The sequence below is a fragment of the Cherax quadricarinatus genome, chromosome 4, assembly GCF_038502225.1.
Source record: "Cherax quadricarinatus isolate ZL_2023a chromosome 4, ASM3850222v1, whole genome shotgun sequence".
NCBI classification, from domain to species: domain Eukaryota; kingdom Metazoa; phylum Arthropoda; class Malacostraca; order Decapoda; family Parastacidae; genus Cherax; species Cherax quadricarinatus.
This window is the reverse complement of record NC_091295.1, coordinates 69,882,447-69,906,541: the sequence shown is the minus strand read 5'-3', so window position 1 is coordinate 69,906,541 and position 24,095 is coordinate 69,882,447. Positions and strand designations below refer to the sequence as shown.

General features: G+C 41.5%; 1 long non-coding RNA gene across 1 annotated transcript in view; it reads right to left on the bottom strand.

Annotated features, from left to right (window-relative positions):
* Positions 1-5,730: 5,730 nt before the first annotated feature.
* LOC138854413 (uncharacterized) overlaps positions 5,731-24,095 on the bottom strand; it is a 68,717-nt gene continuing 50,352 nt past the window's right edge. Inside the window, exon 3 of the long non-coding RNA XR_011393612.1 lies at positions 5,731-6,712. This is a non-coding gene — a long non-coding RNA (uncharacterized lncRNA). The remainder of the gene's footprint in view (positions 6,713-24,095) is intronic.

Sequence of the window (24,095 nt, the reverse complement as noted above, 5' to 3'; positions counted from 1 at the left end):
CTTGAAAGATACGTGAAGTACACCCTTGAAAGATACGTGTAGAAGACTGTATACGACCAAGTCAGGTACACCCTTGAAAGATACGTGAAGAAGACTGTATACGACCAAGTCAGGTACACCCTTGAAAGATACGTGTATAAGACTGTATACGACCAAGTCAGGTGTACCCTTGAAACACACATGAAGAAGACTGTATACGACCAAGTCAGGTGTACCCTTGAAAGATACGTGTATAAGACTGTATACGACCAAGTCAAGTGCATCCTTAAAACACACATGAAGAAGACTGTATACGACCAAGTCAGGTGTACCCTTGAAAGATACGTGTAGTAGACTGTATACGACCAAGTCAGGTGTACCCTTGAAAGATACGTGTAGAAGACTGTATACGACCAAGTCAAGTGCATCCTTAAAACACACATGAAGAAGACTGTATACGACCAAGTTAGGTGTACCCTTGAAAGATACGTGTAGTAGACTGTATACGACCAAGTTAGGTGTACCCTTGAAAGATACGTGTAGTAGACTGTATACGACCAAGTTAGGTGTACCCTTGAAAGATACGTGTAGTAGACTGTATACGACCAAGTCAGGTACACCCTTGAAAGATACGTGTAGAAGACTGTATACGACCAAGTTAGGTACACCCTTGAAAGATACGTGTAGTAGACTGTATACGACCAAGTTAGGTACACCCTTGAAAGATACGTGTAGTAGACTGTATACGACCAAGTTAGGTACACCCTTGAAAGATACGTGTAGAAGACTGTATACGACCAAGTTAGGTACACCCTTGAAAGATACGTGTAGTAGACTGTATACGACCAAGTTAGGTACACCCTTGAAAGATACGTGTAGAAGACTGTATACGACCAAGTTAGGTACACCCTTGAAAGATACGTGTAGAAGACTGTATACGACCAAGTCAGGTACACCCTTGAAAGATACGTGTAGAAGACTGTATACGACCAAGTCAGGTACACCCTTGAAAGATACGTGTAGAAGACGTAGTGGCCTACGCCAAAAATAACAACAACAAAAAAAGGCACAACACCATGACTGGAACGATACAAAAAAGCTCCCGCTAAAATCAAACCCTCCCATAATATGTGTCCAACCTATTTTTAAAGCTAACCAAGGAATTCCTTATCAACATGGCCAAGGAGTATTTCATTATTTAGCCAAATTATTACAGTTTGAATAAGAAAAATGTATAAGGGGCAGTTGGTAGTGTAGCATAATATTTACGGAGACCGTGCACTCTCTACATAAAGTGAACAAAATTTTTGTTGCATTTATGTATTTAGAAAAGGCATATGATAAGAGTAGAACGAAAATAATGTGGTAGTTGTAGTAAATATATGTAGGCGAGAGGGATTATATTCCAATAAAAGTAGGCTTCAGACAGCGAATCAGATACGACGTGAGAGTTGTCAGTTGCAAATAACCCGTTCTTTCGGGAGTTTCCGGAGAGAGGTTGCAAAGGCTGGTGAGGGAATTTAGGAGGATATGTGAAATAAGGAAATTAAAAGTGAACATGGTAAAGAGCAAGGCAATGAGAGTAACAAAAAACGTAGGCAATGCAAAGATGTAGGGAGTATACATGTTCAGATACTATTTGGGAGCGGGCCTGTCGGGGGACGAGTCTATGAGAGAAGAGGTGAGGAGAAAAATATGGGTGGTGTGCTGAGGCATCTGTAAAGTCTCGGGAACCTTTGTGGAGGAAAAATGAAGAATGTATCAAAGTATAGTAGCGCCAACAATGTTATACGGGTGTGGCACATGGGTTTTAAACGGTGCAATAAGGAGATTGAGGGGAGTGGAGATTTGTTTGGTGGCGATGTGTGGCGTGAATATTATGCAGAGAATTCGGAGGGTGGAAATTAGGTGTAGGGGTTTGCAAAAGTATAATTCAGAGGGCTGAGGACAGGTTGTTGAGGTGGTCTGAGCACTTGGAGAGGATGGAGCAAAACAGGATGACTAGGAGGGAATATAAATCGGGGATGGAGTGGTAGATGGTCGTCCCAAGATGGGTTGGAGGGAGGAGGTAAAGGTTTTATATGCTGAGGGCTTGGACATCCAGTGTTCTTGTGTGAGGTCGTTAGATCAAACTGAGTGGAAACGTGATTTTTGTGACTAGACGTACTGTTGAAGGGCGAGGAAGGTAACATTTATGAAGAAATTCAGGGAAACCGGATGTTTCCTAACCCCTGGTGTCCCTATCGCCTAGCATAAAACAGACACCGACGAATTAGTCGAATGTTTGAGTCGCATTCAGGGAGAGGATCATAAAAACTTCAACCTAAAGAAACCATACTGCTTGGCTTCCTCGAGTTTTACTGGCTTATTATCCCTCCTGGGTTACTAACTCGAGTATAGTCATAATTTTCTTTATCTTTAATGCTCATGAGACAGAAAGAGATCAACATGCAAAACATTTATAAGGGTTCAGTTTCACACAATGCGTGTAACATGACTGCATTACCTCCATGGATATCCAGTTCGTCATTTACCAGCCTACTACTGTACTTGAACGTTAATTACCTCATTACCTTTAAATACACATACACAACGAGCACTAATTTAAGCATGTAAATATTTACCTTTTCTGTATGGTGTTAGGCGTGTGGTGTGGGTTAGCTTGGTGGTCAGCTGTGTGATGGTGGCCATTCATCGATGACGCCATCACAACTACAGTATAAGGCCTGAGGGGCACCCAGTGGCAATCACGTTCAAAGAACCCTTCAAGTGCACACTAACACACTAGACCTGGTTCATTCCGTGTACGTTGTGCACACTGTGGTACGGAAGACTAGCAATACTCATTCCTCCGTTCCCGAGTGTGTTGTGAAAGTGAAAGCTAAGCACATTATTAGACACAAGACAAGCACTGCAGCTTTACATTACACCTCCACTCTTACTGTTAGCTACACCGGCTTCTTCACGTTTATAAATGGCTGAAAAGAGCCTCAAAAGTTCTAAGGTAGTAACTACTCTCCTGGTTTGATTCGTAATCAGTTTCTATCCCTGCGACGTTACTCGCTGATTTTCTGAATACAAAGATGAATGTAAATCACACGAGTATGTATACATCGCTAGGAGCCAGGAGAGGTGTGAGAGGGGACTAGCTGGCACACTCGCATCAACAACCTGTTCAAGCAGCAGCCACGCGCATACTGAACCCCAGCCCCAGGCAACACACTCCCCACCTCACCCCAGCTGCACTACAGTAAGTTTATTCAGGTATACACAAATACAGTTACATAGAATTATCATACATAGCAGCATATGTGTAGAGAACCTAGGATAACCCAAAAAAGTCAGACAGAGTGACTTATCCTAGGTTCTCTACACATATGCTGCTATGTATGATAATTCTATGTAACTGTATTTGTGTATACCTGAATAAACTTACCACACTTACTTACTACCACACTCCCCTCATCTCCACTATCATACTCCCCTCATATCCATGTCCACTACCAACACACACAGCTGTGACTCGACTCATGCAACCACATATAGGTGAGTACAAGAGGTGAACAGGGTCAGAATGTTTCAGAGATGGGGCACAGAGCAAGAAGGCACAACTGGAAATAAAAACTCAGATGAGTCACATGTAGATTTGGAATTATTCAGTCGTCGAGTTATCAGGAAGTGAAACAATCTGGAGTGTAGTAGTCGAGTCGGGATCCATACACAACTAAATTTAAGACGATGTATGATTAAGCTCTTCAAGCCGGGAGAGTGGACCTTGCAGCGGCCAGCGAAGAGGCGGGGCCAAGAGCTGTGACTCGCCCCTTGAAACCACATATAGGTAAGTACACATGCAAGAGTATATATCACTAATTAATGCAACCCTCGGCTTTCTACTTTGATACACCTGTGATCAATTTTGAAGGCTGTTGTGCTCTACTATCCCATCCTTTGGTTAAGTTTCTTTGCTGAATACTTGTTCGGTCAGGCTGCTGTTAGCGGCCTGCAGGCCCACAGTCATCACAGCCTGACTGATCAGGCACTTGGCAGAGGTAGCGATCCAGTGTCCTCATGAAGACATTTATATTAGTTCCGGCATTATTTTTGACATCTGCTGGTAGCAGGACGAGTCTTGGGTCATGGTGTGATGATGCTCCAGACCAGTGATTCCCAAGCATTTTTCTCTGGACCGCACTTTCTGAATAAAATTTTGCTCGCACCACACCGATTTTTTTTATTGACAATACATTAAAAAGCTCCTAGCTCGTGCCTGATTCATAACACAGAACACAGTTACTTTGCATGATCAAGGGACATCCAGAAAGAATAAAACAAAGCAGCTACATAAAAAACGTGATTCATTCCCAAAATATATAGACGGGTGGCAATATAAACACAAATGCAGTATAATGTGATCCTTTATTGACTACGTTTCGCCCACACAGTGGGCTTTTTCAAGTCACAAACAGAACTACCTGGGGTGGAAGGAACGCGAGTATTTATAGTCCGGCTGAGGTCAGGTGAAGAATGCTGCATCTGATGATGTACCGAGTGGGGTTATAGAGTCTAAAAGCTACCCAAGTTTTTAGACTCTATAACCCCACTCGGTACATCATCAGATGCAGCATTCTTCACCTGACCTCAGCCGGACTATAAATACTCGCGTTCCTTCCACCCCATGTAGTTCTGTTTGTGACTTGAAAAAGCCCACTGTGTGGGCGAAACGTAGTCAATAAAGGATCACATTATACTGCATTTGTGTTTATATTGCCATTGTGTCGGTATTTTATACCATTTATTTCCATATAGACGGGTTTTATGCATGAATGTTTGCATGTTTCTTTGACTATTCTTGAATTTTCCCGCCATACTTGTCATCCTCTCTGGCCGCACCAGTGTGGCGCGTCGCACCCCTGGCAACACTGCTCTACACTTTCCCGCCCACTTGAATTGGAACAGAGGGTGAGGGGATTAATAATTTTCTTGCACCTTCATTATGGAGGACAATCAAGCTAAACAGAAGAGGCAGAGTCTTGGTCGTGAGTGGACCAACATACCAATAGAGAATTATAAGTGAAATCCAGATTGTTGTGCACTAGATCATTGTAATAACCCTCATGTATCATTATAGTGTTCCCTTTCCAGAAGCCTTGCGTAAGGAATTATCTACCAGTAATTGTATATCCCCAAAACTTTCATAATCAATGTAATAAATAACTGCCTTATACATTTATGTGTCATATTGCCAGTATATAGTTTTCTTGTTATATAGTATTGAATGAAGAATCAGTGGTGTGAAGTGAGTGCTCATATACATTCCCTGCTATGACAGCGGATACCACCACGGTGTTCTCTTATTGGCATCAGTCCAATTTTACTTCGGCAGGATGATCGTTACATTATGTCTATGATCTACCAAACATCTTCATGGTTTCTGTCTACTGGTACTTCTCCTCTCAACACGTTTCTCTCTCCGGTCTTACCTCTCCTGATTCAGTTTGAGCGACCTTCTAGGAACTGTGATAGTAAAGAACTCTTTTTCCGTTGGTGGTGGTGGTGGTGGTGGTGGTGGTGGTGGTGGTGGTGGTGGTGGTGGTGGTGGTGGTGGTGGTGGTGGTGGTGGTGGTGGTGGTGGTGGTGGCGGTGGTGGTGGTGGTGGTGGTGGTGGCGGCGGCGGCGGTGGTGGTGGTGGTAGTAGTAGCAGTAGTAGTAGTATAGTAGTAGCAGTAGTAGCAGTAGCAGTAGTAGTAGTAGTAGTAGTAGTAGTAGTAGTAGTAGTAGTAGTAGTAGTAGTAGTAGTAGCAGTAGTAGCAGTAGTAGTAGTAGTAATAATGATGTCCACTAGCTCCCTCTTCTAACCAGATTGCTACCTCTCCTGTATAAAACTTCTGGAGCCGCCCCTGCTTGGATCACGCCTGATTACCTCTCATTCCCAAAGAAATATATGATCCCTACGGTTTTACCGCTTCTCCATAATTATAATTATCCAATCTGGCGACCTTTTAGTATGCACGTCAATGATAGCGGTCTACGGTTCAGTGCCTCTTTGTTCGTCAGCTTATATATAAAAGAACAGGATAGAGATTTTCCACACGTCTCGCACTTCCTCCACCTCCAGCAACTGTTTCCACATTGTTGCTATACCGCTAAGGTGATCCTGCTCTTTTCTCAATACCCATATAGATACGCAGCTCGTCCTGCAACTTCAACACTGTCGTCCCTCTTATTTCAAAATTAGCCAGTACAGCATAAGAGTTTCTCGGCACACTTAAGAATATTCTGTAATCACCCCAAGGTGATTTATTCGATGTTCTTAACAGTACTGTGTCCTCTGGTACTTCTGTCTTCCGGTGTTGCAAGTTTTGGTAAGTCATTCTTCTTAGCTCCGGGACTAGAATTGTAGCGAATCTCGGAACTTCCTCTAGTCCTGGCCACGTTTCCTCAGGTAAGGGTTCCATGCTTGAAATATAAACACATATGCAGTATAATGTGATCCTTTATTGACAAAGTTTCACCCACACAGTGGGCTTTTTCAAGTCACACACAGATCTACCTGGGGTGGAAGGTACGGGAGTATTTATAGTCTTGTTCAGAATGTTGAGGTCAGGTGGAGAATGCTGCATCTGATGATCTACCGGGTGGAGTTATAGAGTCAATACATCATTCCAAGTATCTACCTCCACAACCACGACCATCAAGGACATCACCAGTAGTAGACAGGACAAGCCTCCATCCTCTGCAGGGGTATACATAATCCCTTGTAATAACTGCAACAAATTATATGTGGGCGAAACATCAAGAGACCTCCAAACACGTATTTCAGAACACCAATATGCAAGCAGGACTGACGATACAAGGAATGCCTGTGTACAACATCGCAATTCACACAACCGTTTAATTAACTACAGAAACTCAAGACTTATCGCCACAGAAAACAACACTCAATGAAGATTGAGACACTTATGCAGCATATGGGAATCTTTATTCAGGAAACGTTTCGCCACACAGTGGCTTCATCAGTCCAATACAAAGAGTGATGGACTGAACACATCGATTCCAGGTTGAGGGACTGATTACCTCAAACTTCTCCTCTCCTTACCGATTTCAACTTTGTATTGGACTGATGAAGCCACTGTGTGGCGAAACGTTTCTTCAATAAAGATTCCCATGTGTTGCAAAAGTGTCTCAATTCTTCAACTTGTCGGTTTTTCAAAACCATTCATCACAAAGAGGAAGGCGTAAGGAGAGGAAGAGTATGAGGTAATCAGTCCCTCAGCCTGGAGTCGATGTGTTCAGTCCATCAATCTTGTAGAATGACATTCTACAAGATTACCTCATACTCTTCCTCTCCTTACGCCTTCTTCTTTGTATTGGACTGATGAAGCCACTGTGTGGCGAAACGTTTCCTGAATAAAGATTCCCATATGCTGAGGAAATGGTATGGTGATACCAACAAGATGTGGAAAAAAGACACTTATGTACAGTTCAGGACATTTATTAAAGGAAACGTTTCGCCACGAGTGGCTTCTTCAGTCCTAATACAGAGAAAACTAAGAAAATATTTATATATATAGTGGCAGGAGTCAGGTGAGGTGACGCGTGGGTAGAGGTGGTAGTAGTAGTAGTAATGGAACTAAGGAGGTGAGGCAAGAGAGGGACCTGCTGGCATCAAGTAACACCAGTTCCCAGGATGGGTAATATCCTCTTGCTTAGTAATTTTGAAATACTGTAACTACCGGATTTTTGCTTTATAGTGTTACTGACAGAAATTAGTGCAGCTTCAATGCATTTTCTCCGTCTTAAGTCGTCTTCTTTAATAACTAGTTTAGCTTCATTGAATTTCATGAGGTGTCCAACATCGTCACCGCAAAAACGCATGTGTTCAACATAGAGACGATGTTGGACACCTCATAACATAGCTGAACCACTCGCCAAGAAACTTCTTCATCGCTATCCCACATAAGAACATAGAACACTGCAGAAGGTCTACTCACAACTTGTCCAATATCCCCGCCAAGCTACCCAAGACTCTATAACTCCACCCGGTAGATCATCAGATGCAGCATTCTCCACCTGACCTCAACATTCTGAACAAGACTATAAATACTCCCGTACCTTCCACCCCAGGTAGATCTGTGTGTGACTTGAAAAAGCCCACTGTGTGGGTGAAACGTTGTCAATAAAGGATCACATTATACTGCATATGTGTTTATATTTCCACTGTGTCGGTATTTGATACCATTTATTTCCACCGGTTCCATGCTTGCTCACCAACTAGTGCGAGCTTGCTCTCTCTCTCTCTCTCTCTCTCTCTCTCTCTCTCTCTCTCTCTATGTAGTGCATATGTGTTTATAGTGTATACGTGTGTGTATATATGCGCAATGCCTGTACCTGTGGGAGAGCGAGGGCCGTGGATCAATACAGTGACCTTGAGCTTCTGATGTTGAAAAAGCTGCCACCTTCAAAGGGACCACCTGGAAGCATCTTACCACAATATGTACTATACAACACGTTACTTCTAACAACCTCATTACTTCAATAAATAATTGGTTCTCGATAAGATTGTATTAATGTACAGAGCATTATCATTACCACGGGGAAACACTAAACTCACTGGTATCATACAACTGAGAAAACAGGTTCGATATAAGGAAGGGAGGTTATCTCCAACTCCCTGGATCAATAACCTGAACCAGCATCTACGCACCTTTCCCCCCTGGATGGCAATAATGTGCCAGTAACTGTACAGGTGCATTCTTCACTGCTAGTATTTTTTTTTTCCGCTGGAACGAACAAATTAGACGACAACAACATTCGAACAACAAATTCGACGACAATTTCATGTCGAAAGAGTAATTTTCGACCCTTTATGTACAACACTTGCTCCACCCCCCAACCCCTCTCCCTTCTGCCATTTTTCTTCCAACTGTCTGTTCACCTAGTTGTGGTTACAGGGGTCGAGTCTGTGTCTGTGCGTTTGCATGTACTACTCGCCTAATTGTGGTTGCAGGGATCGAGACTCAGCTCCTGGCCCCGCCTCGTCACTGATCGCTACTAGGTCCTCTCTCTCTCTCTCTCTCTCTCTCTCTGCTTCCAGAGCTTTGTCATACCTCGTCTTAAAGCTATGTATGGTTCCTGCCTCCACTACATCACTTGTTAAGCTATTCCACTTCCTGACGACTCTATGACTGTGTGTGTGTGTGTGTGTGTGTGTGTGTGTGTGTGTGTGTGTGTGTGTGTGTGTGTTTCATAGTGGATGTTGCGCGGTTATTGCAACAATGAATTTAAACAGTATATAAATATGTATTCTTAAGCTGATAGTGAACCTTTAAAATGTCGAGAGACCATCGCAACAACGAATTTGCATTGTTTTTCCTGTGTATGTAGTCCAAATTTCCGCTTACCCCCCCTCCCCCCTCCTTTTCTTTTCGCTTCTATTAGTATGCTTTTTGTTACCCAGCTCTCTGGAGATATTTACATACTCACACACACATTTTTATATATGTTAACCTTCCTATGGTGTATAAATATACCTAGTTGAATGAATCTTATTGTAACTAGCTGGCCCAGTAGCTCATGCGCTTGCCTGGAGTTTTACGGCCCATTTGCCGCGAGTTCAACCCCAACCCGTACCGTGGTTTGTTTGCAATAGTGTCATTACGATTTCGTGAGTGACGTCTCCCAGCTCGGACTGACACACTTCAACATTATGTATGGGCCCCTATTCTATGCGATGGAATATGACAGAGAAAACAATGCTAGCTTTTAATTTCACACTGTAATTACCATATAGAACAGGGTCACAACACTGCTAATGCATCTAATTTTGCTAAATAAACAATATCAACCCTGCTCCATCTCCACTATCTTACAATGAGAATCACCTCACTCCTTCCTACCATCATCACCCTTTGTTCTCACAATACTGAACTTCATACAGAATAGGGTACACGTACACGAAGGATGTACCTAATTTTGTTAAATACAATAAAATCACCCTAAACCCAAGTTTCTTAACACTTGCTGTCTCTGATATCTAAGGGCAAATAAAACCTTGCAGTTAGTCGACTTTCTTAACCTCCCCCCCCCCATCCCATCTCTGCCCCTCTTCAACCTTTCACAGATCACCATAAACGAAACCCACCTCCTGTCCTCTTCTGCATCACCCTTCTCCACAAGCCTGCGCAACACCACTATAAACTCGTCAGTGGCCAATATTGCTGTCGGGAGGGATGTGAGACTTCCAGGATACACGTTGTTACACCAACGCAACCACCAATGCCTCACACCATATACACTCACCATACAGTACTATAATGAACCATCAACACTCACCATACTGCACGTTGCTGACGTTCACTCACAAACTCACCTCACAGCCAAACTTAACACCATCACTCACACTAACGCAATACTCACCACAACAGTAAACAAAAATCATTCGTGTCATCTTCACTAATGATCGTTGTATATTTGTGAAGCAGTCAAAGGTCCTAGTGTTGCTAATTAACCATCCAGGTGGTTCAACAACCTGTGAACATCACACGAACCATTACTAACCACTGGGGCACTTCATTTGTGACAATTAATCTCCGCTGACTTTCGGCAAGTTTTCCGTAAGGTTTTTAGTCATGTGACTGAGGCCGTCTGCTGGCATGCCAGTCCACCCCGTAAAAAAATAAAATCACATCGTAAGGTGTGACGTTTATGGTTCTTCACACTTAAAATACCAGGTCCCGTGGCCTGGTGGCTAAAGTTCTCGCTTCCGGGGTCGATTCCCGGCGAGGGTAGAAACATTGGGTGTGTTTCCTTACACCGGTTGTTAGTCTATATTCCCCATCAGTAAAATGGGTACCTGGGTGTTAGTGGGCTGGTGTGGCTCGCATCCTGGGACAAAACTGACCTAATCTGCCCGAATTGCTCTGCATAACACGGGGCTTTCTATATAGTAGTATGTCACTGATGTCAGGTAGACCTGTATAACATGTACTTGTAGAAATAAGATTATTATTACTGTTATTATTATTATTAAGGGAAATTACTAATAGACCCCTAGTTGCCTTCAAAAGGGGAGCTAGACAGACACCTAAAGTCAGTAACCGATCAGCCGGGCTGTGGTTTGTACGTTGAACTACGTGCGGCCAGCAATAACAACCTTTTTGATCAGGCCCTGACCACCGGGAGGCCTGGTCAAGGACTGAGCCGCGGGGCGTTGACCCTCGGAACGCCCTACAAGTAGGTTGTTCTGGCACTGGAAGTGAGCCTTGACCGTGTAGATCATTCAGCACTCTTGATAAAGAGAAATGAAAACAACGCTTACAAGAAAAACGAAGATAAAGATAAAAACAATAAAACACAACTAGCATGAACGAGACACGTAACACAAATACTATCACACCAAGTTAAAACAACCACCATTTAAAAATTCCATTCAACTGTTTATATCAAAAAGGCTTCCCTCAAAGTTCTCCGAGATCTCTACAGGAACCCTAGTAATTACAAAAATAAGCATGAAAGTGAAAACGCCTAAGTCATAAACAGAAGATATTCCAGTCAGATGCACGTCGCATGCTCCACAGAGGGATAGCGAAGCCGGAGCGGAGTACCTTCCAACAGGTGGCAATGGGTGAAGTGTGTCCGCCCGATTCTCAACCATCAGATTCATTTTAGGGACAATGTTATTGTCAAGATATTTCGTCCACAGGAACTGATTCTGAAACAGCTGCTACCATAAACCCCAGGAGTAAAATATAACGAATGGCGGAAAACCTCTGCTAAATAATCCAAATAATGAACTGGGAGCGGGGGAATGGTTGGTTTTTAGTCAGGCAAAGCACGCATTACTCAGCGTAGGAGAGAAGAACCACACAGCAGCACCCTTCCCCTCTTTTCACCTGAGGTCCACCCCAAATCCTACAAGGGGTTACAATAGACGCTAGATATAGAACTATCACCCCCCTTCCCCCGCACTACGCACAGCAGTGATAAAAGTGAGCGCATATGGATAAGCCGGTGTCCTCTTCCTCATGCGCACTTCCTACTAACACGTTTGTATACACAGACCTGGATGACAGCAGGAACCACACCCACTACCACTACCTTCCCACATTAAAATAAACACCTACCTTACTACACTGCGGGTATGTGCCTAATTTTAACTAAAAAAAAATTACCCCCTTTCCCTTCACAGTCTCCATTCTGCCAGCATGACTTTCCCACCACGCATACTACCCTCTCATCTCCCTCTTCTACATTTCGTAAATACACCCCGTTCACCAAACATTCATATCAACTCAACACCCGAAGACAGCCTAGATCTACTGCAACTGCATAAATCGACAGTTCATTTGTAACAACAGAACCAGACACATGCTCCTGTATATAACATTCCTGTGGCTTTGAGTCAGCCCTCCATCCTTCCTCCTATTCCCCTCCACCCTCTCATAATAAGCACTAACTCAACCGCCTGAAGTTACCCAATACAGCAAAAATCTAGTGAGTTTATTTAGTTACAGATGTAAAAAGTGCAATTATCATACGTGTAAATCACCTAGGATAACCCAAAATAAGTCAGACAAAATGACTTATTTTCATCGGGGTCCAGTGGATTATTATTATTATTATTATTATATTTAGGGGAGAGCACCAAACTTGTAGGTTTATACAAAGTCTGGAAATGGGAGGCAATCAGGTTTATTCCAAGAAAACTAAGAATAAGTTCAATTATTTGTATCAAGAGCCTCTCAACGACATCAAGAAACCACTATATCCAAAAGGAATATTTAAAGCACTATATAACCTTAAAATAAGAAGACAAGATATCTGCCTGAGTGTTATTAGGTATCCCCGGGAAGTACCTTAAAGTAGATGCCTGATTTGTTTCCATCCTAGGTTCCGATTTTATTTCGTATATAACTTGAAAACGCCTCGTCCGATCTTCAATTTTCAATACTGGTTTACTTGAAAAGGGACAAGATTTATGCAGCTATTTTCATGTGTTGGTGCCCTGTGATTAATTTTATATGACCCATTCCAAAATTCTTGGAAAGGGTCATATAACTTTAAAAAGCTTCTCCTGCTTGGCTTCACACACTAAACATTTGAGTATTTTACTTAGACGAAAGCAGTATTAATGAAGCGTGTCTACACATCTGGTGCACATTTGCCAATTTGTGTAAAATGCTGTAGCTTTCCCGTAAATTACAAACATACCTGAGTGTATATATTTTGAACGTTTTCAATCTTTTTATTCAGTCTTCGAATTATTGTGTAGATGCAAATATAACAATTTACTAACATGAACCCAAGATAGATTGTAACAAATGACAGTCAATGAATAAATAGAAAACGGGACAGGGAATCGAACCAAAGTCTTGTGTGTGGCAGGCTCTATGCTGTACCATTCAGTCATAATGATTATGATAGATTTACAACTGTCGCCTCTATAAAATGTTGCATCAGCTTCCATCGTCTGTGACGCTCTGTCGTCTCTCACGCCACCACAGCTATCGTCATATATCTAATTTTCATATTCCTCAAAGCCAAATAAGTACTGTATTCTATAACCTCCCCCCCCCCAAAAAAAAAAAAGTCTTCACCGAGTAAAGACACAAAAAAAATGGGCGAGGAATCTAAACAAGTTCCTGAGTGTGGGAAGCTGGTCCTACTGTTTGAAAGATAAGAGAATTAGATGTAATAATTGAGAAAGCTGCGGTGGTGTGGGAAGATGACAGTAGCATTACAAACGGTGGCGGTTGATGCAACACGTCAGATTTTGTTATAATATTCGTCAGGAGACAGGACAAGTGTCTCCTGACGTGTTACATAAAGGTGTCATGTGTCAGGCAACCGACAAGTATGGACGACGGCCCAGACATTCCAATTCACCAGTAATATGGAAGGCAAAATAATCTCATATAGCACACTCAGCTCACACACTGAGGTCCGGGGTTCTAATCCTGTCCTTTTTCACCCATCAGTAAAATGGGTACCTGGGTGTTAGTCGACTTGTGTGGGTCGCATCCTGGGACAAAATTTACCTAATTTGTCAGAAATGCTCTGCATAATAAGAGATTTTCTAGTGTCACTGATGCCAGCTAGACCTGTATACCTTGTACACATACTGTAGAAATAAAGATGTTAATAGTACATCTATGTATCGTATTTTTTTATAGTCAATAGTTTTAAAAAATTGTATAGTTAGTCTTCGAGATATTTATTTCGTTTTCTATAAAAGCCGAAAAAAGAAAACATAGTTTTTAAGATAGACTACTTAAAGCTATATTCAAAATATTACTGAATAAAAAGATGTACAGATTTAACCCAGTATATGTCAACTGAAGGACTACAGCTGGAAATTATTATTATTATTATTATTATTATAAAGTGCCCCGTAGCTCGATTGCTAACACACTCAACTTACACACATTGGTCCGGGGGTTGATCCCCTGTGCTGATGATAACTTCTCGGTAAAATATATACCTGGGTGTTAGTCGACTGGTGTGGGTTGCATCCTGGAGACAAAATTGACATAATTTGCCCGAAATGTTCTGCATAACATGGGGGCTTTCTATATAATAGTATGTAACTGATGTCAGCTAGGCCTGTATACCTTGTACATGTACTTGTGGAAATAAAGCTTATTATTATTATGGAGAACACTAAATCCATAGGGGTTATACAATGCCTGGAAATGAGAAGCAATGAGGTTAGATCCAAGAGAAGAGGTAAATAGAGGAAGAGATAAAGATCAGGACAAGTCACCAGTGTTCTCAAGTATGGAGCATCTGACAATGTAATAAGAAAGGAAGACATCTGTAGAGACAAGCCAAGACTAAGATTCATATTCGGAAAGTTGTGTATAAGGGATGCTTCAACAAGACGGCATTTGTGAAGACTCTCTTGCTAGTCAAGAGGCAAGATGATAACAGACAGAACGTCTGAAGGAAATGCTGGGACATTGAGGGATACCATGTTTATTAGTTTTAGGAAGGTCATAGAAATAAGGCAGAGAGATAATACACAAATGAGGAACAAGATCAAAGTCAGAAGTATACTGAGTCTGAAGTTTATGATTAAAAGTCCTTTTGACGTGATCAAGAGGGCTGGAAATGAGAGGAGTGTAAATGCATGAGCCAGAGAGCAAGGGTTCAGCTTTTCCGAGATAATCTTCAAAATCAAGGTAACCACCGAACTGCTTTGGAAGGAAGGATAACAATGGCAGCATTAGATTTAAGAGATGAAAGGGCAAGTTGAAAATGACGAAGGTGGAAATTTTTAGACAACAGGCTATCGTGGGCAGGAAGGAAAGCACCAAAAAAAAAAAAAAAAAAAAAAACAGATCAGCCAAATTTTAAGAATGAGCCTGGTGAGAGGAATCCAAGGAATTGAGGTCAATGCCAGCACAAGGGAAATAAATAGCGACAAGCAAGTGTGAAGATGACACTAAAATAGGCCATCAAATAATTTCTGATGAGGACACTACAAAGCTACAGGATGACCTTTTTGATTATAATAATATAATGATACAGGATGACCTTAGACTGGTTGATACTGTAGTTGGAGAAGTCTACCTGGAGGTTATTCTGGGGATCAACGCCCCTGCAGCCCGGTCCATGACCAGGCCTCCCGGTGGATCAGGGCCTGATCAACCAGGCAGTTACTGCAGGCCGCACGTAGTCCAACGTACGAACCACAGCCCAGCTCATCCGGCACTGACTTTAGGTATCTGTCCAGCTCCCTCTTGAAGGCATCTAGGGGCCTATTGGTAATTCCCCTTATGCTTGGTGGGGGGCTGTTGAACAGTCTTGGGCCCTCGACACTTACAGTGTTTTCTCTTAGTGTACCAATGGCGCCCCTACTTTTAAATGGGGGTATTTTGCATCGCCTGCTCAGTCTTTTACTTTCGTAGGGAGTGATTTCTGTGCGCAGATTCGGGACCATTCCTTCTATGATTTTCCAAATGTAGATTATGATATATCTCTCTCTCCTGCGTTCCAACGAGTACAAGTCAAGTGCTTCCAAGCATTCCCAGTGGTTCAGGTGCTTGATACAACTTATACGTGCAGTAAAGGTTCTCTGTACACTCTCTAGATCAGCAATTTCACCTGCTTTGAACGGAGAAGTTAATGTACAGCAGTATTCCAGCCTAGAGAGAACAAGTGATTTGAAAAGGATCATCATTGGCTTGGCATCTCTCATTTTGAACATTCTCATCCATCCTATCATTTTCTTTGCACTTGTGATCGTGGAACTGTTGTGATCCTTGAAAGCGAGATCTGCAGATATTACTACTCCAAGGTCCCTTACATTATTTTTCTGCTCTATTGTATGGCCAGAGTTTGTAGTATACTCTGTTCTAGTTATTATCTCCTCCAGTTTTCCATAACGGAGTAGTTGGAATTTGTCATCATTGAACATCATATTGTTTTCCGTTACCCATTGGAAAACTTGGTTTATATCTTCTTGGAGGTTAATCGTATCCTCAATAGATGACAGTCTCATACAATCCTAGTATCGTCTGCAAAGGATGATACGGTACTGTGGATTACATCTCTGTATGTCTGTGGCACATGCAGTTCAATATAAGGTTCTATTCCTAAGAAAAGTAAATAACTATGGAACTTACAAGCTAAATAATGTATATCTCCGTCAATCTGAATATGGAGAAGATTAGGAAGTTCTGGTAAACAGAAATTTAGAGCCAACAGTGCATAAGTGTTCACAATAAAGCTAACAGAATTCTTGGTTTCATATCAAAAAGTATAACAGAGGATCTAATAAATAAACAAATAATGGTACCAACACTCTTATATGGGTGTGAAGCTTGGGTTGCAAATGCTGCAGCAAGGAGGTGGCTGGAGGCAGTGGAGATGTCCTGTCTAAGGGCAATGTGTGGTGTAAATATTATGAAGAGAATTCGGAGTGTAGAAAATTAGGAGGGGGTGTGGAGTTACTAAAAGTATTAGTCAGAGGGCTGAAGAGGGGTTGTTTAGGTGGTTTGGTCATTTAGAGAGAATGGATCAAAGTACAATGACTTGGAGAGCATATAAATCTGTAGGGGAAGGAAGGCAGGGCAGGGGTTGTCCTTGGAAAGGTTGGAGGGAGGGGGTTAAGGAGGTTTTGTGGGCGAGGGGCTTGGATTTCCAGCAAGCATGTGTGAGCGTGTTAGATAGGAGAGAATGGCGACGAATGGTTTTCGGGACCTGACGAGCTGTTGGAGTGTGAACAGGGTAATATATTTAGTGGAGGGATTTGGGGAAACCGGTTAGCTGGACTTGAGTCCTGGAAAATGGGAAGTATAATGCCTGCACTTTAAAGGAGGGGTTTGGGATATTGACAGTTTGGAGGGACTTCTGAACTGTCGTATCTGAGCACCTCTGCAAAGACAGTGATTATGCACGAGAGAGGTGAAAGTGTCGAATGATGATGAAAGTATTTTCTTTTAGGGGATTTTCTTTCTTTTTGGGTCACCCTGCCTCGGTGGGAGATGGCTGACTTGTTGAAAACAAAAAAAAAATATATATATATACGTATATATATATATATATATATATATATATATATATATATATATATATATATATATATATATATATATATATATATATATATATACACATGTATATATATACATGCATATAAATAATTTTTTTTTTAACAAGTCGGCCGTCTCCCAGCGAGGCAGGGTGACCCAAAAAGAAAGAAAATCCCCAAAAAGAAAATATATATATATATATATATATATATATATATATATATATATATAAACACATGTATATATATACATGTATATAAATAATTTTTTTTTTAACAAGTCGGCCGTCTCCCAGCGAGGCAGGGTGACCCAAAAAGAAAGAAAATCCCCAAAAAGAAAATACTTTCATCATCATTCAACACTTTCACCTCATTCACATATAATAACTGTTTTTGCTGAGGTGCTCAGAACACAACAGTTTAGAAGCAAAAACGTATAAAAATACACAACATATCCCTCCAAACCGTTAATACCCCGAACCCCTCCTTTAGAGTGCAGGCATTGTACTTCCCATTTCCAGGACTCAAGACTGGCTATATAAAAATAACCGGTTTCCCTGAATCCCTTCACTAAATATTACCCTGCTCACACTCCAACAGATCGTCAGGTCCCAAATACCATTCGTCTCCATTCACTCCTATCAAACACGCTCATGCACGCCTGCTGGAAGTCCAAGCCCCTCACTCACGAAACCTCCCTTACCCCTTCCTTCCAACCTTTTAGAGGACGACCCCCTTAGACAGGACATCTCCACTGCCTCCAACCACCTCCTCGCTGCTGCATTCACAACCCAAGCTTCACACCCATATAAGAGTGTTGGTACTACTATACTTTCATACATTCCCTTCTTTTCCTCTATAGATAACGTTTTTTGTCTCCACATATACCTCAATGCACCACTTTTTTTTTCTCTCATCAATTCTATGATTAACCTCATCCTTCATAAATCCATCCGCCGACACGTCAACTCCCAAGTATCTGAAAACATTCACTTCTTCCATACTCTTCCCCAATTTGATATCTAATTTTTCTTTATCTAAATCATTTGATACCCTCATCACCTTACTCTTTTCTATGTTCACTTTCAACTTTCTATCTTTACACACACTCCCAAACTCATCCACTAACCTTTGCAATTTTTCTTTAGAATCTCCCATAAGCACAGTATCATCAGCAAATGTGTCAATTCCCATTTTGTATTTGATTCCCCATAATTTAATCCCACCCCTCTCCCGAACACCCTAGCATTTACTTCTTTTACAACCCCATCTATAAATATATTAAACAACCATGGTGACATTACACATCCCTAAGACCTACTTTTACTGGGAAGTAGTCTCCCTCTCTTCTACACACCCTAACCTGAGCCTCACTATCCTCATAAAAACTCTTTACAGCATTTAGTAACTTACCACCTATTCCATATACAGTGGACCCCCGCATAACGATGGCATCACATAGTGATTTTTCCGCATACCGATTACTTTTATCGCAAAATTTTTGCCGCGCATACCGATTAAAAACCCGCTTACCGATTTTCGTCCGAGACGCGTCCAATGTGCCCTCAGCCAGCCTCACATGTGCCGGCCGTCCCATTGTTTACCAGCCAGCCTCCGCGGTAACATCCAAGCATACACTCGGAATATTTCGTATTATTACAGTATTTTCGGTGCTGTTTCTGGAAAATAAGTGACCATGGGCCCCAAGAAAGCTTCTAGTGCCAACCCTACACCTCAAAGGGTAAGAATTACTATAGAAATGAAGAAAGAGATAATTAATAAGTATGAAAGTGGAGTGCGTATAGCCGACCTAGTCAAGCTGTACAAGAAACCCCAATCAACCATCGCTACTATTGTGGGCACCAGAAAGACAATCAAGGAAGCTGTTCTTGCCAAAGGTTCAACTGTGTTTTCGAAACAAAGATCGCAAGTGATGGAAGATGTTGAGAGACTCTTATTGGTGTGGATAAATGAAAAACAGCTAGCAGGAGATAGCATCTCTCAAGCGATCATATGTGAAAAGGCTAGGAAGTTGCATGAGGATTTAATTAAAAAAATGCCTGCAACTAGTGATGATGTGAGTGAATTTAAGGCCAGCAAAGGTTGGTTTGAGAGATTTAAGAAGCGTAGTGGCATCCATAGTGTGATAAGGCATGGTGAGGCTGCCAGTTCGGACCACAAAGCGGCTGAAAAATATGTGCAGGAATTCAAGGAGTACATAGAAACTGAAGGACTGAAACCTGAACAAGTGTTTAATTGTGATGAAACAGGCCTGTTCTGGAAGAAAATGCCAAGCAGGACCTACATTACTCAGGAGGAAAAGGCACTCCCAGGACATAAGCCTATGAAAGACAGGCTTACTTTGTTGATGTGTGCCAATGCTACTGGTGATTGCAAAGTGAAGCCTTTATTAGTGTATCACTCTGAAACTCCCAGAGCGTTCAGGCAAAAGAATGTCCTCAAGGATAATTTGTGTGTGCTGTGGAGGGCAAACAGTAAGGCATGGGTCACTAGGGAATTTTTCTATAACTGGTTACACCATGCATTTGCCCCCAATGTGAAAAATTACCTAACTGAAAAGAAATTAGAACTTAAGTGCCTCCTGGTGTTAGACAATGCCCCTGGTCATCCTACAGACGTGGCAGAGCGACTTTATGGGGACATGAGCTTCATTAAGGTGAAGTTTTTGCCTCCTAATACCACGCCTCTCCTGCAGCCCATGGACCAGCAGGTTATTGCAAACTTCAAGAAACTGTACACAAAAGCTCTGTTTGAAAGGTGCTTTGTAATGACCTCAGAAACTCAACTGACTCTAAGAGAGTTTTGGAGAGATCACTTTAATATCCTCAATTGTGTAAACCTTATAGGTAAGGCTTGGGAGGAAGTGACTAAGAGGACCTTGAACTCTGCTTGGAAGAAACTGTGGCCAGAATGTGTAGACAAAAGGGATTTTGAAGGGTTTGAGGCTAACCCTGAGAATCCTGTGCCAGTTGAGGAATCCATTGTGGCATTGGGAAAGTCCTTGGGGTTGGAGGTTAGTGGGGAGGATGTGGAAGAGTTGGTGGAGGAGGACAATGAAGAACTAACCACTGATGAGCTGATAGATCAACTTCAAGAGCAAGAGGCCAGACCTGGGGAAACTGGTTCAGAGGAGGGGAGAGAGAAATTGAAGAAGTTGCCTACTACAAAGATAAAGGAAATCTGTGCTAAGTGGCTTGAAGTGCAAACCTTCATGGATGAAAATCACCCTCACACAGCTATTGCAAGCCGTGCTGGTGATTATTACACTGACAATGTTGTGAAACACTTTAGGCAAGTCATAAAGGAACGAGAGGTACAGGCCACTATGGACAGATATCTTGTGCGAAAGAAGTCCAGTGACTCTGAAGCTGGCCCTAGTGGCATTAAAAAAAGAAGGGAAGTAACCCCAGAAAAGGACTTACTACCTCAAGTCCTAATGGAAGGGGATTCCCCTTCTAAACAGTAAGAAGATAATGCTCTCCCCTCCTCCCATCCCATCAATCATCACCAGATCTTCAATAAAAGTAAGTGTCATTTAATTGTGCATGCCTTTTTCAGTTTGTGTGTATTAAAATTAACATTTCATGTGGTAAAAAAAAATTTTTTTCATACTTTTGGGCGTCTTGCACGGATTAATTTTATTTCCATTATTTCTTATGGGGAAAATTCATTCGCATAACGATTATTTCGCATAACAATTATCCCTCTTGCACGGATTAAAATCGTTAACCGGGGGTCCACTGTACATGTAGTACTTGCAACATCTGCCACATTGCTCCCCTATCCACTCTATCATATGCCTTTTCTAAATCCATAAATGCAATAAAAACTTCCCTACCTTTATCTAAATACTGTTCACATATATGCTTCAATGTAAACACTTGATCTACATATCCCCTACCCACTCAAACCTCCTTGCTCATCCGCAATCCTACATTCTGTCTTGCCTTTCATTATTCCTCTATAATTTTTACAATTTCTTTTGTCCCCCTTCCCTTTATATAAAGGGACTATACATGCTCTCTGCCAATCCCTTGGTACCTTCCCCTCTTTCATACATTTATTAAACAAAAATACCAACCACTCCAACACTATATCCCCCCTGCTTTTAACATTTCTGTCATGATCCCATCAGTTCCAGCTGCTTTACCCCCTTTCATTCTACGTAATGCCTCAAGCACCTCCCCCCCACTTACATCCTGTTCTTCTTCACTCCTACAAGATGGTATACCTCCCTGGCCAGTGCATGAAATTACCACTTCCCTTTCTTCGTCGACATTTAAAAGTTCCTCAAAATATCCTCGCCATCTACCCAAAACCTCCATCTCCCAATCTACTAACTCCCCTACTCTGTTTTTAACTGACAAATCCATTCGTTCTCTAGGCTTTCTTAACTTGTTTAACTTACTCCAAAATTTTTTCTTATTTTCATTAAAATTTCTTGACAGTGCCTCTCCCACTCTATCATCTGCCCTCCTTTTGCACTCTCTCACCACTCTCTTCACCTTTCTTTTACTCTCCATATATTCTACTCTTCTTATAACACTTCTGCTTTGTAAAAACCTCATAAGCTATCTTTTTCTCTTTTATCACACCCTTTACTTCATCATTCCACCAATCACTCCTCTTTCCTCCTGCACCCACCCTCCTATAACCACAAACTTATGCCCCACATTCTAATACTGCATTTTTAAAACTATTCCAACCCTCTTCAACCCCTTCCCCCCACTACTCATACTTCCACCAGCCCACCTTTCTGCCAATAGTTGTTTATATCTCACCCGAACTTCCTCCTCCCTTAGTTTATACACTTTCACCTCCCTCTTGCTTGTTGTTGCCATCTTCCTCTTTTTCCCATCTACCTCTTACTCTAACTGTAGCTACAACTAAATAATGATCCGATATATCAGTTGCCCCTCTATAAATGTGTACATCCTGGAGCCTACCCATCAACCTTTTATCCACCAATACATAATCTAACAAACTACTTTCATTATGTGCTATATCATACCTTGTATATTTATTTATCCTCTTCTTCATAAAATATGTATTACTTATTACCAAACCTCTTTCTACACATAGCTCAATTAAAGGCTCCCCATTTTCATTTACCCCTGGCACCCCAAATTTAGTTACTCCCTCCACAACATTTTCGCCCACTTTAGCATTGAAATCCCCAACCACCATGACTCTCACACTTGGTTCAAAACTCCCCACGCATTCACTCAACATTTCCCAAAATCTCTCTCTCTCTCTCTCTCTCTCTCTCTCTCTCTCTCTCTCTACACTTCTCTTTTCTCCAGGTGCATATATACTTACTATAACCCACTTTTCACATCCAACCTTATATATAAATATATATATATATATATATATATATATATATATATATATAAATATATGTATATATAAATATATATATATAAATATATATATAAATATATATATAAATATATATGTAAATATATATATAAATTATATATATAATTATATAATATATATATATGTATATATATATGTATATATATGTATATATATTATATATATATGTATATATATATGTATATATATATGTATATATATATGTATATATAATATATATATATATATATATATATATATATATATATATGTATATATATATATATATATAAGTACCACCTCTATAGCTGGAATGGGGACCCTCATCCTCAGAGAAGACAATAAACGTACCTTAGAGAAAACTCAAGGTTCTCCCCGGAGCTGTTTGAATATTTTCTTCTCCTACCACCCCCTATATATGTTTTATTCTATGTGAACATTTATTAATAAACAAAATACATTTACAGAAAAAAACAAACATGAATACAATGGCACAATGTATCAAAGATGATAAATTTCCTCCAGCTCCTCCGAGGCTGGACGTGAGCCAAGTATGCAGCAAGCATTTCCCCTCTGGATGGCGACGCTGAGGCGCTGGAACATGAAAGTGGCTGCCCTTGGGTCCCTGGTGGTGTCGATGAGTCTGGAACCCAATTCTTTAAGGAAACGTGTGGCATTTTTTCCCCATGATCCCAAGGTCTCTGATCCCACTGGGACAAACTGATACTGTTGGCTAATGTCCCTGTACTTGCTGATCTTGTACTCCTCCCTGTGGTCAGCAGCTCCTCCCTGTCGCCCCACACTGTGATGGATATAGGTGTCAGCCAGTGTGGACACACAGGTATAGTCCCATGCTAAGAGCTTGCCATTCTTCCAAGGATAGATGGTGATCCCGTCGGGGCGGTTTGCTGGGTTGTGGGTATTGTTTGCTGCAAGTGATCGTGGCTCCCTCTCGGCAGGGCATCCAGCTGTAGCAAGGGTTCTCTTAATGATGTCGTTGACCTCATTGTGTCTTGCATGCCAGCCCTTGGTTTTGGAACAGTTAAGACCATGTAGACCGTATTGGTCTGCTTGCACTTCGCCGCAAATACACATATATTCTGTGTGAATTGGGGCAGCAAGGCGCAGAGCCACTGCAATACGGAGGGTCTTAGGGTCGAGTCGCGTTCCCATTGCCGATATGGGAACTGTTTGGAGGAAG